This window comes from Triticum aestivum, chromosome 6A (genome assembly GCF_018294505.1).
Source record: "Triticum aestivum cultivar Chinese Spring chromosome 6A, IWGSC CS RefSeq v2.1, whole genome shotgun sequence".
In the NCBI taxonomy this organism is placed as follows: Eukaryota; Viridiplantae; Streptophyta; class Magnoliopsida; order Poales; family Poaceae; genus Triticum; species Triticum aestivum.
Window position 1 is genome coordinate 205,905,688 of NC_057809.1, and position 22,870 is coordinate 205,928,557.

Genomic DNA, 22,870 nt, shown 5'->3' on the forward strand with positions numbered 1-22,870 from the left:
CCACCCATCCACCCAAACATAAGCGATCTTTCCCACATCAGGCAAGAGCCCCAGGAAACAGTACATCACTATTGGGCCAGATTCCTCCTTGCGATGAACAAGGTTAAGGACTGTCGCGAGGAAGACGCAATCCTATTTTTCTGCAATAATTACACGAACAAGGGAATCCTTAACGCCATAAATCACCATGATATAACACGCTTCGCTGACTTGGCGTCCATAGTACGAAAGTGCTGTGCGATGGAAAGTGCCTGGAAAACCGAAGTAAACTTTTGGGATAATCCGGCCCTGAATACAAACCTAGTCCGAAACAAAAGGGTGCATTATCATAGTACACCCGGGTCAACTACCAAAAAGCAAAAACCCTCTACAGGGTATGGAACCGTACTGGAAGGATGGCTCAACGGACCCTGCAAAATTCATAGTATAGCGGATACAATACCAACGCACAGCCTTAGAGCATGTTGGATACTCCGACAGGTGGCCAAAAGTGGTGAGGATCTTCTTATCCCACATACCACGGAGCACCATCCAGTGGATAACAATACGGTTTTAACAGTGTTCGAGACCTTTGCATCAAATAACAGGCGCAAGCGAACACTCCGCAGCATGGCCGAAATCTGCCACATAGCAGCAACAAATCCATGGAGTGACACGGCTATTACCTTCAATGCCAGTGATGAACCCAAATTCTGAACAGCCCGAGCACCAGCCGCACTGGTCCTCAGTCCAATCGTGGACGACTTTCGACTCACCAAAGTACTCATGGACGGCGGCAGCGGATTAAACCTCATCTATGAAGAAACGCTTCAAAAGATGGAAATATACTAGAACCGCATCGAGCAAAGTAGCACAACCTTTAGAGGACTTATCCCCAGTCGGGAAGCACGCTGTGCTGGTAAAATCACACTAGATGTGGTATTCGGCACGCCGGATAATTACAGGTCCGAAGAAATTACATTCCAAGTGGCCCCATTCAGCAGTGGTTATCTCGCTCTTTTAGGATGGGAGGCATTCACAATCTTCCAAGCCGTACCCCATTACGGGTACATGAAGCTCAAAATGCCTGGGCCCAACGGAATCATCACTCTCGCCAGCGATCCGGACACATCACTCTGCGCCGAAAACAAAACAGCCGCATTGGCCCTCGAGGCACTATCCGAAGCCCTCTCGGCCGAGGAATTAACTATGCTACGCTCCACGGTGGATAGGGATGACGTGCTACTCAACAAGAGATCCAAGTCCACCTCTTTTAAACCAGCGGATGAAATAGTCAAATTCCAAGTCCACCCAACAGACCCTACAAAAACAGCCTCCATCGGGGCACAACTAAGCCTCGCTGTGGACGCCGCACTATGAGAGTTCCTGCGCGAGAACTGGGACATATTCGCCTGGCATCCCTCAGACATGCCAGGAATCCCACGCAGGCTGGCCGAGCATAGCCTCAATATCCTAAAGGGATTGAAGTTGGTCAAGCAAGCTCTTCGACATTTCTCTGAACCTAAGAGACAGGCCATGGGAGAGGAACTAGCCAAGTTATTGGAGACCGGATTCATCAAAGAAATAAAACACCCGGACTGGCTAGCAAACCTGGTGATGGTACCAAAGAAGGATAAATCTTGGCGCCTTTGTGTCGACTTCAAAGACCTCAATAAAGCTTGCCCAAAGGATCCCTTCCCCCTCCCACACATTGATCAAATCATTGATGCTACTGCAGGACATGAGTCATTGTGTTTCCTCGACGCATACTCCGGTTACCACCAAATCAAGATGGCGGAGTCCGACCAAGCCGCAACGACATTCATCACACCATACGGTCCCTTCTATTTTAACACAATGCCTTTTGGGCTCAAAAACGCCGGCGCAACATATTAGCGCATGATTCAGACATGTCTAGAGAAACAAATCGGCAAAACAGTAGAGGCATACATAGACGATGTGGTTGTCAAAACCAAACACGTTGACTCTTTGATAGACGACTTGAGGCTCACATTCGACAACCTCCGAACATATGATGTCAAGCTCAATCCGGAAAAATGCGTTTTCAGTGTACCAGCCGGAAAGCTCCTCGGATTCATTGTCTCCAGTAGAGGTATTGAAGCTAATCCGGCCAAAATCCGAGCGTTGTCACAGTTGGCTACCCCAACAGACCTCAAACAAATCCAAAAGCTAACTGGATGCGTGGCGGCTCTAAGCCGCTTCATCTCCCGCTTGGGAGAAAAGGCTTTACCCCTTTATTTGCCTCCTTCGGCGCATCGAACACTTCGAGTGGACGGACACGGCCACAGCCGGATTGGAAGAAATAAAGACCATTCTAGCAACCAACCCGATCCTAGCCGCACCAAACATCGGCGAACCAATGATGTTGTACATTGCGGCAACTCATCAAGTTGTAAGCACGGTGCTCGTTGTCGAACGGGAAGCGGACGGACACAAATTCCCTCTTCAAAAGCCACTATACTATGTATCCACTGTCCTCACTCTATGCAAATCACGGTACCCGCATTACCAAAAAATAGCATATGCGGTATTCATGGCATCGCGGAAACTGCGAGACTACTTTCAAGAGTGTTCGATTACAGTCGCCTCGGAAGTGCCACTTAATGATATTATCAACAATCGCGACGCTACGGGCCGGATTGCCAAATGGGCCATTGAGCTCCTCCCATTTTACATAACATACAATCCTCGCCGAGCCATTAAATCGCAAGTACTGGCCGACTTCGTCGCCGAATGGACGGAGGCCGAACTCCCTAAAGAGTACGGCGCATACTCCAATTGGATCATGCACTTCGACGGTTCTAAAATGCTGACCGGTCTAGGGGCTGGCGTCGTCCTGACGTCCCCAACCGGAGATACCGTTCGGTACATACTGCAAATATTGTATACAGATTCCAACAATGCAGCCGAATACGAAGCTCTGTTGCATGGTCTTCGGATGGCAGTCTCCATGGGCATTCAACGCCTGGAGGTGCGTGGGGATTCAAACCTCGCAATATCCCAAATAAACGGAGATTTCGACGCCAAGGATCCAAAAATGGCGGCCTATCGAAATGCCGTCCTAAAAATGTCAGCTCGGTTCGAGGGACTCGAATTTCACCATGTGGCTCGGGAAAAGAATCAGGCGGCGGATATCCTCGCCCGCATCGGCGCAAAACGCGACGCGGTCCCCCCAACATATTTCTGGAAAGGCTCTTCAAGCCATCCGTAGCATGGGAAGGGGACACCGGTAACAACAGTCCGGACCCGGCCAAAATACCCGATACCGAACTCTCTGACACAATCGGAGGCTCCGCCACCGAAATAACACCTTCAGCCCACGAAATAATGGCCATTATTGCCCCGTGGACAGAACCATTCCTGGCCTACCTAACTAGACAGGAACTTCCAGAGGACCAAAATGAGGCACGCTGCATAGTGTAGCGATCCAAGGCCTACAGGTTCCATGAGGGAGAATTGTACAAGAAAAGCACTACCGGAGTCCTTCAAAGGTGCATCTCCGAAGAGGAAGGGCGGAATCTTTTGGCAGAAATTCACGCCGGACTCGGCGGTCATCACGCCGCAGCCCGGGCTCTTGTAAGCAAGGCCTTCCGTACAGGATTCTATTGGCCAACGGCCTGGGCAGATGCACAGGACTTGGTCCAACGTTGCGCCGGTTGCCAGCTCTTTGCAAATCAAAGCCACATGCCACCCACCGCCCTCCAAACAATCCCCATTACATGGACCTTTGCGGTCTGGGGGCTTGACATGGTTGGACCCCTTAAAGGGGAACCCACAAGAAAAAATACTTATTGGTCATGGTGGATAAATTCACCAAATGGAAATAGGCCAAACCGGTTAAAACAACTGAATCCAGACCGGTGATAGATTTCATATCTGGGGTTGTACACCGTTATGGCGTCCCCCACAGCATCATCACTGATAATGGCACGAACTTCACGGCCGACGAGGTAAAACTCTGGTGCAGCAAAATGGGCATCAAGCTCGATTATGCCTCAGTCTATCACCCACAAACCAACGGTCAAGTCGAGCGAGCAAACGGTCTTATAATGAGCGACATTAAACCTAGATTAGTGCGTTCCTTAACGGAGTCTAACACGCACTGGGTAGAGGATCTCGACTCCGTACTCTGGGGGCTGCGGACCACGCCGAATCGTAGTACCGGATATACACCCTTCTTTATGGTGTACGACGCAGAGGCGGTCTTGCCCTATGACATAATTCATGAATCACCTAGAGTGCACATGTACGAAGAAAGAGAAGCCGAGCTCGATCAGCAGGACAGTCTGGACACCTTGGAGGAGGAGCGCAGCGTAGCCAAAGCCCGTTCCGTATTTACTAGCAACAGGCTCGCAGATACCAAAGCAGAGAAGTACGGGCCAAAACATATAACGTTGGCGAACTAGTTCTACGCCTGCCGGATAAGAAAAAGAACAAGCTCGAGCCCAAATGGGAAGGTCCCTTCATTATTGACCAAGTTCTGACCGCTGGAGCATACCGACTGTGGGATGCATCGACTAGTTGACTCGAGCCGAACGCATGGAATGCGGCCAGGCTCCGAAGATTCTACGCCTAGCACCGGACTCTATGTTAGTCCCCTCCCTTTGTCCATTTTTTTCACAAATACATTATCTGTCTTGTTTTCCTTTCTTTCTTTCTTGTCTTATTTCTCTAGGCCTTCAAGGGTCACCTTGTGCCCTGTTTGCACATTACAGATGCGCTAGCCGCACTCTTCATACCTGGGGGCTTCCTTCACAGAAGCTTAAATTATTTATCCGGGCTTCATGCCCAACACATGTGTTCTACTTCTGCATGTACCTTTTTTCACCATTATATGCATCGATATGACTTAAGTTTTGGCCAAGCTGGGTTGCCTGGCTCTTGTATTTATGCCCTACGTTCCCGTTAATTCGGCTAGGGCATAAGGGGAGCACCTCTGCGATTGTTACTGCCGGGTCAGCCGGATGTGTACCTCAGACTGGGTGAAGCCGAAAGCTAGCGTTCTTAAGGGAATATTCGGTCGGTGAACAAAAGATGATTTTATTTATTGTCCATATCTGCCCCCAGATGCTTTTTCTGCGTTTCTTATCGCAGTCCGGACATGCACTTTAGGGCATGCTTACCCAGGGAAAGGAACCCTTAACGGAACTATTCTCCCTGGAAGATGTTTCTTACTACCCATGTAATATAACATAACTAGTTGGGCACTTGTCTGATAAAGCACTAATGACCCCTACGCCTGGTCTCCACGCATACCCCGGTTCTTATATAACTGAGCGGGTATTCGGATTCACTCCGGACTATCGGGCCCGGAGGTTGAAGCGAAAAGGTCCGCAACGACAAATGATCTACAATCCGGCTAGAAGGCATTATACATGTCACTTTAATTACATAGTCATGCAGACTGACTAAACTCCTCTTCTATACCATCCAACAGGCGGTCTAGCTTACAATCCTGTTGGGAATACTTTGCGGCTAATTCTACTTGCCCATAAACTAAGCTAACGGGGATCTCTTTTCCGTCGGGCCCCACAGGTCCGACCTCGGCCATGTGATTTGGGTCTGCCTTGGTATACCGAGTCTTCACCATGGCCCAGGCCTCTCTGGCACCCTGTCGGCAGGCCGATATCTTCCATAATCGGAGGCGCCGCCGTGCTCCCTTGAGCTTCTCCGTAAGCTCTGCAACGCCCTCTGGCAAGGAGACAGATGGCCACAAAGCCTGGGCAACACCTTGCATCACCTGCCGAACTTGTTCGTGCAGATGTGACAGCTCGGACAGAAGATCACCCGCAGACCCGGGCATTTCCTCCGCGGGACGACCCGTCAGCATACCTACAGACATAACGCTGTTAGTCGACTTCTTCGCCGAACTCCTTTAGCAGGATTCGTTCAAGCACTTACTAAAAATGCCGCGCCGAAGCCGCTTATTCTCCTTCTCGGAGTCCGCAAGCTGGCCCCGAACGTCTTTTAGTTCAACGCTCAGCTTAACATTGGCATCTTGGAGACTGTTTTTCTCCAGCATAACCTTACTCAGCACGCGTTTGCCAGCCTCTAGCTGTCGCATAACATGCTGGTCCCCCGGACTTTCTCCGGACTCATCTGCAAAATCAATTGTTAGATCTGCAGACACGCCGCACACTATATGGTAACCACCATTCTTTAAAGTAAATGTTACCAGCGGGAGGCTTTTTCTGTTCCTGCAATGCGGCAAGAGCGGCCCCCAGTTGGGTCTTGCATTCCTCCAGCTCCTGGGACAGCCTAGTATTCTTCTCTGTAAGAACCTGCACATTATAGATGATCCTTAAATCAGTTCTGCTAACTGTTTCAAGTCTCAGGGGCTACTGATACATATAAATCATCAGATTTACTCACCCGTACATCCTTTACATACTGATCCGTGGCTCTGGCTAGACCATCTTGAGCAGCACGGAGGTACGCCTCTCCAGAATTGAAGGCGTCGAACGCCTCTGGTGAGAAACAAGCGTCGCGGAGTACGGCCCGGCGGCGCCTATGATTCATGGTGCTTTCCACTTCTGAGTTTGTAGCGGACAATCTATCCGCATCCTCTGTCGGGGGATTATCCGGCGCCTGCCCCATATCGCCTTCCGCCTCTATGTCCGGTCCTGGCGCCCGACTGGTGGAAGCTTGATTGGCAGCATCGCCGGACATATTCCGGCGAGCGTTCTTTCTGTTAAAGAAATGCGGGCGTCATTACATTTTGAGAAAGACGACAACCACGGAGCAGGGTTTTTCCTATACCTTTGCGCCGGCGTCTCCGTCCTGACCGCCTTCCTTTTTGGCCTACCCGGCCTCGGCACCTCTTGTTGGCGAGTTGCCGCGGGTTCGGCAGGGCGTCCCGAATGCCTTCCCTGTAAAAGATGCCATGTGTATATGGTGGGTGAAGAGCCTAAAAGGGGATCCTAGTTTTGGAGTTGGGACTTTTTGATTTTTCTTACCTGCGATGCAGGGAGCAGTCCGGGATAGTCGGTCGTAATGGCCACCGGGGTAATGTCACAGCTTAACTGATAGAACTGTCGGTCTATCAGTTCCACGGAGATAACCGGATCTTCTTCGAGTCCGGAATCGATGGCCCGGTCAGGGTCCTCTGGTTGTGGAGAAGGGCTGCTGACCTCCTTTATGGCTTTTCGCAATTCCTGCCGCAAGGTGGCAAGGTGAATACTTACGACTAAGAATGCGGGAAAAATGGGAGCAGGGAAATATAACTTACCCAACTTGGAGGATTGTACATAGAGAATCCATCCCGTGGCTTGATGCGGGTGAACTCCTCTTCCTCGCCCTTGAACAGTTCGGACAGAATCTTCGCTAGAGCGGCAGCATTGTCCGGACCCTTACGCCCGCAGCGGGTGGCGTCATCCGCCCTGTTATAACACCACAAGGGGTGCCCACGATATTGGAGTGGCTGCACTCCCCGCATTATGCAAATCGACATAACTTCGATTATTGTCAATCCAGATCGAGCTAGTGCTTTGATCTGGTTCATCAGATAGAGGACTTCTCCGTTGTCTTCCGCCCGGGGGCTCCGTGGGCGCCAACTTCGGCGCTTCTTCAGAGGAGCAATGTTGAACTCGGGTAGACCCCGCCGAACAGGGTCCGGAAGGGGACGTCCTCCATATAAAACCATTCCAAAGGCCAGTCTTCGGACGGCTTCTTCGGGGTACCGGACAGGTATCCGGTATCGGTGATGCGCCATATTTCGGCTCTGCCCACTTGATAAAGTGATTCCCTCTGCGTGCGTGGGACAAGGCAGAATAGCCTTTTCCACAGCTCGAAGTGAGTCTCGCAGCCCAGGAACAACTCGCAGAGAGCAACATAGCCGGCGATGTCTAGGATGGAGGCAGGGGTGAGATTGTGTAGTTGGAGGCCGTAGAACTCCAGGAGCCCGCGGAGGAACGGATGAATTGGAAATCCGAGTCCCCTTAGTAAGTAAGGAACAAGGCAAACCCGTTCCCCCATGGAGGGACAGAGAAAGTTCTCCGCTTGCTCCCCGCCATTGTAGGTGGCGAGCCCGTCTTGAACGGGCACCATGTATGCCAGAGGGAGAAATCCCTTAGTCTGCAGCTCGACTAATCGACTGTGCGGGACTGAACACCTCTCCCAATCACCGGGCTTAGGGCTACGGGGGCGGGAGGAGGAGCTGCGGAGGTCGGCCATGCTGGAATGGATCTTTCCGAAGCACGCTCTGATGAATTCTCGCTGGGGGAGGATGATATGGATTGGATCTAAGAATCCCCATCCCTTTAATAGACAATTTATTTATCTGGCTAGGGGGCGAATGTAAAAACGCCCTGGCGCCTCGTATTCATTCGACGCGTGGGAGATAGCCCTTATTGGGCACAGAAGCCAAGAGGTTCAACATTTATGGAGCCGGACACTGCTTACGAACACTTGAAAGTTGGAGAAGAACCCGCCTTGCAATGCCGAAGACAACACTGCGCGCCGGACTCATCGTCATTGAAGCCTGGTTTAGGGGCTACTGAGGGAGTCCTGGATTAGGGGGTCTCCGGACAGCCGGACTATATCCTTTGGCCGGACTGTTGGACTATGAAGATACAAGATTGAAGACTTCGTCTCGTGTCCGGATGGGACTCTACTTGGCGTAGAAGGCAAGCTAGGCAATACGGATATGTATATCTCCTCCTTTGTAACCGACCTTGTGTAACCCTAGCCCTCTCCGGTGTCTATATAAACCGGAGGGTTTTAGTCCGTAGGACAACATACAATCATACCATAGGCTAGCTTCTAGGGTTTAGCCTCTCTGATCTCGTGGTAGATCTACTCTTGTACTACCCATATCATCAATATTAATCAAGCAGGACGTAGGGTTTTACCTCCATCAAGAGGGCCCGAACCTGGGTAAAACATTGTGTCCCCTGCCTCCTGTTACCATCCGGCCTAGACGCACAGTTCGGGACCCCCTACCCGAGATCCGCCGGTTTTGACACCGACAGGGTCCCACATCCTCTAGTCCATGCCACTCCACTATTGGACTTATCTGAAATATGCTAGATGAAGTATTAGTCCAACAAGAGATATGTTGACATTAATTACCAAAATCACCCGGGGAGCACTTGTGCTTTCAATCTCCCCCTTTTGGTAATTGATGACAACATACATCAAAACTTTAGATAAAGATATAGAGAATAGCAAGTAAAGCTTTGGAAAGACATGTAACATGCATAGGCTCCCCCTATATGTATGCAATCATGTAAATATGGAATATAAGAACATGTGAATGCATAGAACGACAGAGTAAGCAATGTGTTACATGTATCTTGGCTATATGCATCAGAGCAAAAGATGTAAATATAGGAAATGTACCTACATGCTCATGAGTCTTTCTTGCAAACAATATGTACATCAGCAAGAAGTCCTCATGCACATGAGTGTGATGCATATACTTACCTTGTGGTCTTGAGTTGGCTTAGGAGGAATGAACCTGAGTAAACAAGGTTAGATAACACAGATACATCTACTAGCCAGAGTAAACAAAGAAACCACGAGAGTACCAAGACTAGGATGACATGTAGAGAGTGAGTATTGAGTACTCTATTGGATATAGACATGTCCCCAAAGGTAAAGGTATGCAATGAATTCAAGGATTCCCTTCCCTTAGATGTCTTGCTTCCCTTGAATCTTGCTTGGGATACTGGGAGAAGATAGTGAACAGAAAATCAGAGCAACGAAAGAAAAAAGAGCAAATGCAAACAATCAAATATGAACATGTCTTTCCCCTCTTAAAGACATGTAACTTATCTCCTCTTGAACGCCAAGCATCCGGGGTCTTTGATGTGATACTTCTTTCTCATTGAAGAACTCTCTCCCATGAGTATTCTCTCTCCCCCTATAGAAATGATTAAGCTTTGATGTGATCTCTCTCTCCCCCTTCGACATAAATTTCCAAGAAGGGCTCTTCTGGATGTTTGTTACAAATGGGTTCGGTCCTTGAGTCACAAAGCAAAGCAGCAAGTCAAATGTGATGCTGGTAGAGGACAAGAATCATTGAGTGGAGCTGGAGCAAAAAGAATGCAGGAACAAGTGGGAAGTTGTCTTTCCTGTAGTGAAATAGGTTGCACCGAGTGGTGTGTTCCGGTTGCACCAGAAGAGTTTGGTTGGAACAAAAACAACAAACCGTTGTGACTAAGTTTATCACAGAGAAGACTCTTGTTACCTCAGCTCACTAGACAAGAAAGATCTCACAAGGATTTGCAAGGAATTGGATGCAGGGAATGCAAAACAAAACAAAGAAAAAAAATCTAGATGAAGTTTGCCAAAACTCAAGGAAACACTAGAGAACGTCATCTAGAATTGGGCGGTGACAAAGTCACCTATGTCATAGTATATTGACTAAGGAGTCAAGTAAGAACACTTGATCGTAAGTCATACTCATCGTTTAAGCTCAAAATGGGGTTACCATTTTTTGTTTAAGCATTTGATGTATTCACATCTTGTTGAGTTGCTTTGACCTATGTCTTGAGGTAGAGCTTCTCTAAGATGGAATGACATACCTTGGGTGGTGGTGTTGATCTTGATCATGTAGTTGAACTTGCGTGGGGTGCTCAAGGTTGATGTAGCACAAGAATGGTTGGGAGAACTGTTGGGGATCATTGCCGAAATTAAAAAAATTCTACGCATCACCAAGATCAATCTATGGAGTAACTAGAAACGAGAGAGAGGGGAGTGCATCTTCATACCCTTGAAGATCGTGAGTCGGAAGTGTTACAAGAACGCGGTTGGAGGAGTCGTACACGTAGCGATTCAGATCGCGGCCGAATCCGATCTAAGCACCGAACGACGGTGCCTCCGCATTCAACACACGTGCAGCCTGCTGACGTCTCCCATGCCTTGATCTAGCAAGGAGGAGGGAGAGGTTGAGGAAGAAGGCTCCAACAGCAGCATGACGGCATGGTGGTGATGGAGTGGCAGTTCTCCGGCAGGGCTTCGCCAAGCTCACGCGGAGGAGGAGAGGTGTTGGGGAGGGGAGGGGTTGCACCTTGGATGTGGTGCTGCAGCCCTCCCCTCGCCCCTCTATTTATCGGGAAAAGCGGGAAGGGGGGCCGGCCCCTCTAGCTGAGATCTAGAGGGGGGCGGCGGCCAAGGGGGAGGGGGCTTGCCCCCAAGCAAGGGTGGGGCCCCCCTTTAGGGTTCCCCCCAAACCCTAGGCGCATGGGCCCTAGGGTGGGATGGCGCCCAGCCGACTAGGGGCTGGTTCCCTTCCACCTACAACCCATAAGGCCCTCCGGGGCAGGTGGACCCTCCCGGTGGACACACGGAACCCCTCCGGTGGTCCCAGTACAATACCGACATACCCCCAAATATTTCCGGTGACCGTATGATGACTTCCCATATATAAATCTTCACCTCCGGACTATTCTGGAACTCCTCGTGACGTCTGGGATCTCATCCGGGAATCCGAACAACATTCAGTAATCACATATAAATCTTCCTAATAACCCTAGCGTCATCAAACCTTAAGTGTGTAGACCCTACGGGTTCGGGAACCATGCAGACATGACCGAGACAACTCTCTGGCCAATAACCAACAGCGGGATCTAGATACCCATGTTGGCTCCCACATGTTCCATGATGATCTCATCAGATGAATCATGATGTCGAGGATTCAAGCAATCTCGTATACAATTCCCTTTGTCAATTGGTACGTTACTTGCCCGAGATTCGATCGTCGGTATCCCAATGCCTCGTTCAATCTCGTTACCGGCAAGTCACTTTACTCGTTCTGCAACACATCATCCCGTGACCAACCCTTAGTCACATTGAGCTCATTATGATGATGTCTTACCAAGTGGGCCTAGAGATACCTCTCCGTCATACGGAGTGACAAATCCCAGTCTTGATTCGTGCCAACCCAACAGACACTTTCGGAGATGCCCGTAGTGCACCTTTATAGCCACCCAGTTACGTTGTGACGTTTGGCACACCCAAAGTATTCCTACAGTATCCGGGAGTTGCACAATCTCATGGTCTAAGGAAAAGATACTTGACATTAGAAAAGCTTTAGCAGATGAACTACACGATCTTGCGCTATGCTTAGGATTGGGTCTTGTCCATCACATCATTCTCCTAATGATGTGATCCCGTTATCAATGACATCCAATGTCCATGGTCAGGAAACCGTAACCATCTATTGATCAATGAGCTAGTCAACTAGAGGCTCACTAGGGACATGTTGTGGTCTATGTATAAATAGATGTATTACGATTTCCGGATAACATAATTATAGCATGAACAATAGACAAATATTATGAACAAGGAAATATAATAATAACCATTTTATTATTACCTCTAGGGCATATTTCCAACAGTCTCCCACTTGCACTAGAGTCAATAATCTAGTTACATTGTGATGAATCGAACACCCATAGAGTTCTGGTGTTGATCATGTTTTGCTCGAGGAAGAGGTTTAGTCAACGGATCTGCGACATTCAGGTCCGTATGCACTTTGCAAATATCTATGTCTCCATTTTGAACATTTTCATGAATGGAGTTGAAGCGGCGCTTGATATGCCTGGTCTTCCTGTGAAACCTGGGCTCCTTGGCAAGGGCAATAGCTTCAGTGTTGTCACAGAAGAGAGTCATCAAGCCCGACGCATTGGGAATAACTCCTAGGTCAGTAATGAACTCCTTCATCCAGATTGCTTCTTGTGCTGCCTCCGAGGCTGCCATGTACTCTGCTTCACATGTAGATCCCGCCATGACGCTTTGCTTGCAACTACACCAGCTGACTGCTCCACCATTCAAAATATACATGTATCCGGTTTGTGACTTGGAGTCATCTAGATCTGTGTCGAAGCTAGCATTGACGTAACCCTTTACGATGAGCTCTTCGTCACCTCCATAAACGAGAAACATATCCTTAGTCCTTTTTAGGTACTTCAGGATATTCTTGACCGCTGTCTAGGGTTCCATGTCGGGATTACTTTGGTACCTTCCTACCAAACTTACGGCAAGGTTTACATCGGGTCTGGTACACAGCATGGCATACATAATAGACCCTATGGCCGAGGCATAGGGGACGACACTCATCTTTTCTCTATCTTCTACCGTGGTCGGGCATTGAGCCGTGCTCAATCTCATACCTTGCAATACAGGCAATAACCCCTTCTTGGACTGATCCATATTGAACTTCTTCAATATCTTGTCAAGGTACGTACTTTGTGAAAGACCAATGAGGTGTCTCGATCTATCTCTATAGATCTTGATGCCTAATATATAAGCAGCTTCTCCAAGATCCTTCATTGAAAAACACTTGTTCAAGTAGGCCTTTATGCTTTCCAAGAATTCTATATCATTTCCCATCAATAGTATGTCATCCACATATAATATGAGAAATTCTACAGAGCTCCCACTCACTTTCTTGTAAACACAGGCTTCTCCATAAGTCTGCGCAAACCCAAATGCTTTGATCATCTCATCAAATAGAATATTCCAACTCCGAGATGCTTGCACCAGCCCATAGATTGAGAGTTGGAGCTTACACACCTTGTCAGCATTCTTAGGATCGACAAAACCTTCTGGATGCATCATATACAATTCTTCCTTAAGGAAACCATTAAGGAATGCCATTTTGACGTCCATTTGCCATATCTCATAATCATAGAATGCGGCAATTGCTAACATGATTCGGACGGACTTCAGCTTCGCTACGGGTGAGAAAGTCTCATCGTAGTCAACCCCTTGAACTTGTCGATAACCCTTAGCGACAAGCCGAGCCTTATAGATGGTCACATTACCATCCACGTCTATCTTCTTCTTAAAGATCCATTTATTTTGTATGTCGGGCAAGTCAGTCAAAGTCCATACTTCGTTTTCATACATGGATCCTATCTCGAATTTCATGGCTTCCAGCCATTTGTCAGAATCTGGGCCCGCCATTGCTTCTTCATAGTTCGAAGGTTCACCATTGTCTAACAACATGATTTCCAGGACAGGGTTGCCGTACCACTCTGGTGCGGAACGTGTCCTTGTGGACCTACGAAGTTCAGTAGCAACTTGATCTGAAGTTTCATGATCATCATCATTAACTTCCTCTCTAGTCGGTGCAGGCACCTCAGAAACATTTTCTTGAGCTGCGCCACTCTCCGGTTCAGGAGGAAATACTTCATCAAGTTCTACTTTCCTCCCACTTACTTCTTTCGAGAGAAACTCTTTCTCTAGAAAGGATCCATTCTTGGCAACAAAGACCTTGCCTTCGGATCTGAGGTAGAAGGTATACCCAATAGTTTCCTTAGGGTATCCTATGAAGACGCATTTTTCCAATTTGGGTTCGAGCTTTTCAGGTTGAAGTTTCTTGACATAAGCATCGCATCCCCAAACTTTCAGAAACGACAGCTTAGGTTTCTTACCAAACCACAATTCATACGGTGTCGTCTCAACGGATTTCGACGGAGCCCTATTTAAAGTGAATGCGGCAGTCTCTATAGCATAACCCCAAAATGACAGCGGTAGATCGGTAAGAGACATCATAGATCGTACCATATCCAATAGAGTGCGATTACGACGTTCGGACACACCATTACGCTGAGGTGTTCCAGGCGGCGTGAGTTGTGAAACAATTCCGCATTTCCTTAAGTGCGTGCCAAATTCGTGACTCAAATATTCTCCCCCACGATCTGATCGTAAGAACTTGATTTTCCTGTCACGTTGATTCTCAACCTCACTCTGAAATTCCTTGAACTTTTCAAAGGTCTCAGACTTGTGTTTCATTAAGTAGACATACCCATATCTACTCAAGTCATCAGTGAGGGTGAGAACATAACGATAGCCTCCGCGAGCCTCAACACTCATTGGACCGCACACATCAGTATGTATGATTTCCAATAAGTTGGTTGCTCGCTCCATTGTTCCAGAGAACGGAGTCTTGGTCATTTTGCCCATGAGGCATGGTTCGCACGTGTCAAATGATTCGTAATCAAGAGACTCTAAAAGTCTATCTACATGGAGCTTCTTCATGCGTTTGACACCTATGTGACCAAGGCGGCAGTGCCACAAGTATGTGGGACTATCATTATCAACCTTACATCTTTTGGTATTCACACTATGAATATGTGTAGCATTACGCTCGAGATTCATTAAGAATAAACCATTCACCATCGGAGCATGTCCATAAAACATATCTCTCATATAAATAGAACAACCATTATTCTCGGATTTAAATGAGTAGCCATCTCATATTAAAAGAGATCCTGATACAATGTTCATGCTCAAAGCTGGCACTAAATAACAATTATTGAGGTTTAAAACTAATCCCGCAGGTAAATGTAGAGGTAGGATGCCGACGGCGATCACATCGACCTTGGAACCATTACCGACGCGCATCGTCACCTCGTCCTTCGCCAGTCTCCGCTTATTCTGCAGCTCCTGCTTTGAGTTACAAATGTGAGCAACCGCACCGGTATCAAATACCCAGGAGGTACTACGAGCGTTGGTTAGGTACACATCAATAACATGTATATCACATATACCTTTGACATTGCGGCCTTCTTATCCGCTAAGTACTTGGGGCAGTTCCGCTTCCAGTGACCGTTTCCCTTGCAATAAAAGCACTCAGTCTCAGGCTTGGGTCCATTCTTTGGCTTCTTCCCGGCAGCTTGCTTACCGGGCGCGGCAACTCCCTTGCCGTCCTTCTTGAAGTTCTTTTTACCCTTGCCTTTCTTGAACTTAGTGGTTTTATTCACCATCAACACTTGATGTTCCTTTTTGATTTCCACCTCTGCTGATTTCAGCATTGAATATACCTCAGGAATGGTCTTTTCCATCCCCTGCATATTGAAGTTCATCACAAAGCTCTTGTAGCTGGTGGGAGCGACTGAAGGATTCTGTCAACGACCGCATCATCCGGGAGATTAACTCCCAGTTGAGACAAGCGGTTGTGCAACCCAGACATTTTGAGTATGTGTTCACTGACAAAACTATTTTCCTCCATCTTACAGCTGAAGAACTTGTCGGAGACTTCATATCTCTCGACCCGGGCATGAGCTTGGAAAACCATTTTCAGCTCTTCGAACATCTCATATGCTCCGTGTCACTCAAAACGCTTTTGGAGCCCCGGTTCTAAGTTGTAAAGCATGCCGCACTGAACGAGGGAGTAATCATCAGCACGTGTCTGCCAAGCGTTCTTAACGTCTTGGTTCTGTGGGACGGGTGCGTCACCTAGCGGTGCTTCTAGGACATAATCTTTCTTGGCAACTATGAGGATGATCCTTAGGTTTCGGACCCAGTCCGTATAGTTGCTGCCATCGTCTTTCAGCTTGGTTTTCTCTAGGAACGCGTTGAAGTTGAGGACAACGTTGGCCATTTGATCTACAAGACATATTGTAAATATTTTAGACTAAGTTCATGATAATTAAGTTCATCTAATCAAATTATTCAATGAACTCCCACTTAGATAGACATACCTCCAGTCATCTAAGTATAACATGATCCGAGTTGACTAGGCCGTGTCCGATCATCACGTGAGACGGACTAGTCAACATCGGTGAACATCTTCATGTGTTGATCGTATCTTCTATACGACTCATGCTCGACCTTTCGGTCTTCTGTGTTCCGAGGCCATGTCTGTACATGCTAGGCTCGTCAAGTCAACCTAAGTGTATTGCGTGTGTAAATCTATCTTACACCCGTTGTATGTGAACGTTGGAATCTATCACACCCGATCATCACGTGGTGCTTCGAAACAACGAACTGTCGCAACGGCGCACAGTTAGGGGAAACACTTTCTTGAAATTATTATGAGGGATCATCTTATTTACTACCATCGTTCTAAGTAAACAAGATGCAAAAACATGATAAACATCACATGCAAACAAATAATAGTGACATGATATGGCCAATATCATATAGCTCCTTTGATCTCCATCTTGGGGCTCCATGATCATCTTGTCACTGGCATGACACCATGACTCCATCATCATGATCTCCATCATCGTGTCTTCATGAAGTTGTCTCGCCAACTATTACTTCTACTACTATGGCTAACTGTTAGCAATAAAGTAAAGTAATTACATGACGTTTATGTTGACACGCAGGTCATAAATAAATTAAGACAACTCCTATGGCTCCTGCCGGTTGTCATACTCATCGACATGCAAGTCGTGATTCCTATTACAAGAACATGATCAATCTCATACATCACATATATCATTCATCACATCCTTTTGGCCCATATCACATCACACGGCATATGCTGCAAAAACAAGTTAGACGTCCTCTAATTGTTGTTGCAAGGTTTTTTACGTGGCTGCTATAGGTTTCTAGCAAGAACGTTTCTTACCTACGCCAAAACCACAACGTGATATGCCAATTTCTATTTACCCTTCATAAGGACCCTTTTCATCGAATCCGATCCGACTAAAGTGGGAGAGACAGACACCCGCTAGCCATCTTAGGATCGACAAAACCTAAGTGTACGTGTAAGGTCGGTCCGGGCCGCTTCATCCCACGATGCCGCCGAATCAAGATAAGACTATTAACGGCAAGTAAATTGACAAAATCAACGCCCACAACAACTTGTGTTCTACTCGTGCATAGAAACTACGCCTAGACCTAGCTGATGATGCCACTGGTGGGGATTGTTGCAGAAATTAAAAAAATTTCTACGCATCACCAAGATCAATCTATGGAGTAACTAGCAACGAGAGAGGGGAGTGCATCTTCATACCCTTGAAGATCGTGAGTCGGAAGTGTTGCAAGAATGTGGTTGGAGGAGTCGTACACGTAGCAATTCAGATCGCGGCTGAATCCGATCTAAGCACCGAACGACGGTGCCTCCGCGTTCAACACACGTGCAGCCTGGTGACGTCTCCCGCGCCTTGATCCAGCAAGGAGGAGAGAGAGGTTGAGGAAGAAGGTTCCAACAGCAGCACGACAGCGTGGTGGTGATGGAGTGGCAGTTCTCCGGCAGGGCTTCACCAAGCTCATGCGGAGGAGGAGAGGTGTTGGGGAGGGGAGGGGCTGCGCCTTGGATGTGGTGCTGCAGCCCTCCCCTCACCCCTCTATTTATAGGGAGAAGGGGGAAGGGGGCTGGCCCCTATAGATGAGATCTAGAGGGGGGGTAGCGGCCAAGGGGGAGGGGGCTTGCCCCCCAAGCAAGGGTGGCACCCCCCTTTAGGGTTCCCCCCAAACCCTAGGCGCATGGGCCCTAGGGTGGGATGGTGCCCAGCCCACTAGGGGCTAGTTCCCTTCCACCTACAGCCCATAAGGCCCTCCGGGGCAGGTGGACCCTCTCGGTGGACCCCCGGAACCCCTCCGGTGGTCCTCGTACAATACCGGCATACCCCCGAATATTTCCGGTGACCGTATGATGACTTCCCATATATATAAATCTTCACCTCCGGACTATTCCGGAACTCCTCGTGACGTCCGGGATCTCATCCGGGACTCCGAACAACATTCGGTAATCACATACAAGTCTTCCTAATAACCCTAGCGTCATCGAAACTTAAGTGTGTAGACCCTACGGGTTCGGGAACCATGCAGACATGACCGAGACAACTCTCCGGCCAATAACCAACAGCGAGATCTAGATACCCATGTTGGCTCCCACATGTTCCACGATGATCTCATCGGATGAACCACGATGTCGAGGATTCAAGCAATCCCGTATACAATTCCCTTTGTCAATCGGTATGTTACTTGCCTGAGATTCGATCGTTGGTATCCCAATACCTCGTTCAATCTCGTTACCGGCAAGTCACTTTACTCGTTCCGCCACACATCATCCCATGACCAACCCTTAGTCACATTGAGCTCATTACGACGATGTCTTACCGAGTGGGCTCAGAGATACCTCTCCGTCATACGGAGTGACAAATCCCAGTCTTGATTCGTGCCTACCCAACAGACACTTTCGGAGATACCCGTAGTGCACCTTTATAGCCACCCAGATACGTTGTGACGTTTGGCACACCCAAAGTATTCCTACAGTATCCGGGAGGTGCACAATCTCATGGTCTAAGGAAAAGATACTTGACATTAGAAAAGGTTTAGCAGACGAACTACACGATCTTGTGCTATGCTTAGGATTGGGTCTTGTCCATCACATCATTCTCCTAATGATGTGATCCCGTTATCAATGACATCCAATGTCCATGGTCAGGAAACCGTAACCATCTATTGATCAATGAGCTAGTCAACTAGAGGCTCACTAGGGACATGTTGTGGTCTATGTATTCACACATGTATTACGATTTCCGGATAACACAATTATAGCATGAACAATAGACAATTATTATGAACAAGGAAATATAATAATAACCATTTTATTATTGCCTCTAGGGCATATTTCCAACAAGAACCACTTGGAGTTGAGTTCATCTACCTACATGGGTTAGTTTTGCAAGGAAGAGCACTTGTGTATCCAAAATGACAATCATGAAATTTGATACATATAATTTGTCAAAGGATATGTTGAAGGGTTTCGTGCTTCCTTGTCATCAACCACCGTATTGTAGAGACTTGGTGATGTAGAGATCGCTCAAGATGTGAGTGGGTTGCTATCTCATAGATATAGATTCATCCAAGTACCTACAAGGGTTAGATAACATGCAAGGGTGCAAATATATCCAAGACATATGAATATCATCATAAGAGAAATATATCAAGGATTTGTCATAGATTCATGCCTTGCATGTATCCAAATGGAGTTCCTACTCCAAGTTTGAAGCATCAATGATGTTCAATTCACCTCTCAAATGGCAAAAGACTTTCTCATCAAGCGGTTTGGTGAATATATCCGCCAATTGCTTATCGATACGAACATGCTTAAGATCAATGTCCCATTTAGCAACATGATCTCGAATGAAATGATGACGAACTTCAATATGCTTAGTTCAAGAATGTTTCATGGGATTGTGAGCAACCTTAATAGCACTCTCATTGTCACAAAGCAATGAAACATGTTTCACATTGATCCCATAATCTTTAAGAGTTTGGGTCATCCAAAGAAATTGAGCACACCATGAACCGGCGGCAATGTATTCCGCTTCGGTGGTGGATAAGGATACCGAGTTTTGTTTCTTGGAAGACCACGACACAAGAGATCTACAAAGAAATTGACAAGTACCTGAAGTGTACTTTCTATCAACCTTGTCTCCGGCATAGTCCGAGTCGGAATAGCCAACAAGATAAAAAGACGACCTCTTAGGATACCAAATGCCAAAATTTGGTGTATGTATTAAGTATCTCACTATCCTTTTCACAGCCTTAAGATGACATTCTTTGGGGCCGCTTGATATCGTGCACACATGCACACACTTAGCATAATATCGGGACGAGAGGCACATAGATATAACAATGAACCGATCATAGAGCGGTAAACTTTTTGATCAACCGGTTCACCGTGCTTAGTCAAGTCAAGATGTCCACTAGTAGTCATGGGAGTTTTCATACCTTTCCTTTCTTGCATGTTGAACTTCTTGAATAAGTCCTTGGTGTACTTTGTTTGAAAGACAAAGGCGCCTTCCTTAGTTTGCTTGATTTGCAAACCAAGAAAGAACTTGAGTTCACTCATCATAGACATCTCAAACTTCTTCGACATTAGCTTTCCAAACTTCTCACTACAATGAGGGTTAGTTGAGCCAAATATGATATCATCAACATAAATTTGGCATACAAATAACTCACCATTAACCCTTTTAGTAAAAAGATTAGAATCTATTTTTCCAATTTCAAAGCCTTTTTCAATAAGGAACTTGGTCAAGCATTTATACCACGCTCTAGGAGCTTGTTTAAGACCATAAAGGGCTTTGTGAAGTTTGTAAACATGATCGGGTTTCTTAGGATTGACAAAGTCGGGAGGTTGTTTAACATAAACTTCCTCCTCAATTTCACCATTTAGAAAAGCACTTTTACTGTCCATTTGGTATAAAGTGATATCATGGTGATTAGCATAGGCAAGTAAGATGCGGATGGACTCAAGTCTAGCAACGGGGGCATATGTCTTACCATAGTCCATACCTTCGACTTGAGTGTAGCCTTGGGCGACTAGACGAGCTTTGTTGCGGACGACTTGACCATCTTCATCTTGCTTGTTGTGAAACAACCATTTGGTACCGATGATGTTGTGGTTGTTGTCGGGCTTCTCGACCAATGTCCACACTTGATTTCTATAAAAGTTGAGTAGCTCTTCATGCATGGCATTTATCCAATCCGGAGCTTCCAATGCTTCTTCAACCTTCATAGGTTCAATGCTAGAGATGAATGAATAATGTTCACAAAAGTTAGCCAAACAAGTTTTAGAGCGAGTCATTCTCCCGGTTTGGATATCATTGTAGATTTGCTCGACGGGATGGTCTTTGGCGACTCTTGCTCGAACTCGTGGAAGCTTTTGCTTGGGTCGGGGTGGAACATCTTCTTCATCTTGTTCTTCTTCTTCTTGGCCTTCTTCATTGTTGACGTTGTCGTTCTCTTGTCATGGTGGAGAAGGAGGTTGATGAGGTTCATCTTGGTGTACGTCCTCGTTTTCTTTGTCTTGGTGTGTCCCACTCGTGGATGCTTCCAAGTCAACTCTTGGTTCACCTTGTCGTGAGGTGGAAGCTTCCACTTGGATGGACGAGGTACTCTCCTTCACCTCCGTTGGACGAATCTTGCCGATGGACAAGTCTTGAATTGCTTCCGAAGGGTCTTTGTCTCCTACATCAATTGGCAATTGCTCTACTTGCGAGCCGTTAGATTCATCAAACTTCACATCTACGTCTCTTCAGCCTTTCGGGTGAAATTGTTGTAAACCCAGTAAGTGTGAGAGTTTGAGCCATAACCAAGTAGGAAACCTTCATGAGATTTAGGAGCAAATTTATAATGACGATGCTTATCAAGAATGTAGCACTTTGAGCCGAATACTCGAAAGTATCCAACTTGGGGTATGTTACCGGTGAGGAGCTCGTATGTCGTCTTGCCGAGTAGCTTGTGAAGATACAAGCGATTTGTTGCATGACAAGCTATCTCAACCACTTCCACCCAAAAGTGTTTTCGAGTCTTGTACTCATAAAGCATCGTTCTAGCCATCTCAATAAGAGTTCAGTTCTTCCTCTCAACAACTCCATTTTGTTGAGGCATGTACGTAGCCAAGAACTCATGTGAGATCCCTTCTTCGTCAAGAAAGGTATCCACATTTGCGTCCTTGAACTCTATTCCATTGTCACTGCGAACCTTCTTGGTCTTCATTTCGAATTGATTTTGGGCCTTCCTATCAAAGTTCTTGAAGATCTTTTGGACCTGCGATTTATCATCAAGAAAGAACACCGACGTAAATCTTGAAAAATCATCAACTATAACCAGACCAAATGAGTTACCACCGAGACTTTTATAAGCATTGGGACGAAAAAGATCCATATGAAGTAGCTCGAGCGGTCTTCTTGTGGTCATAATGTTCTTCACGGGGTAACTTCCTCTAACTTGTTTTCCTGCTCGACAAGCACTACAAAGTCTATCCTTGTCAAATATAACATCTTTTACTCCAAGGATATGATCACCTTTAATAAGCTCATCAAGATTTTGCATGCCCACATGACCTAGCCTTCTATGCCACAACCAGCCTTTAGAAGATTTAGCAATTAAGAAAGTTCTAGGTTGAGCCTTTTTAGTGAAATCAACAATGGAAAGATCACCTCTACGTATACCGGTAAAGACCATTTTATGGTTATCTCTACGAAACACTCGGCAATCTACTACAGTAAATAGGACATTGAAACCAAAGTCAGCAAGCCTAGATACGGACAGCAAAATGTAGCCAAGAGATTCAACGAGCATAACATTTTGTATGGAGCTATCATGTGAGATGTCCACCTTACCAAGGTCAACCACCTTACCCTTTGAGTTATCACCGAAAGTGACATAC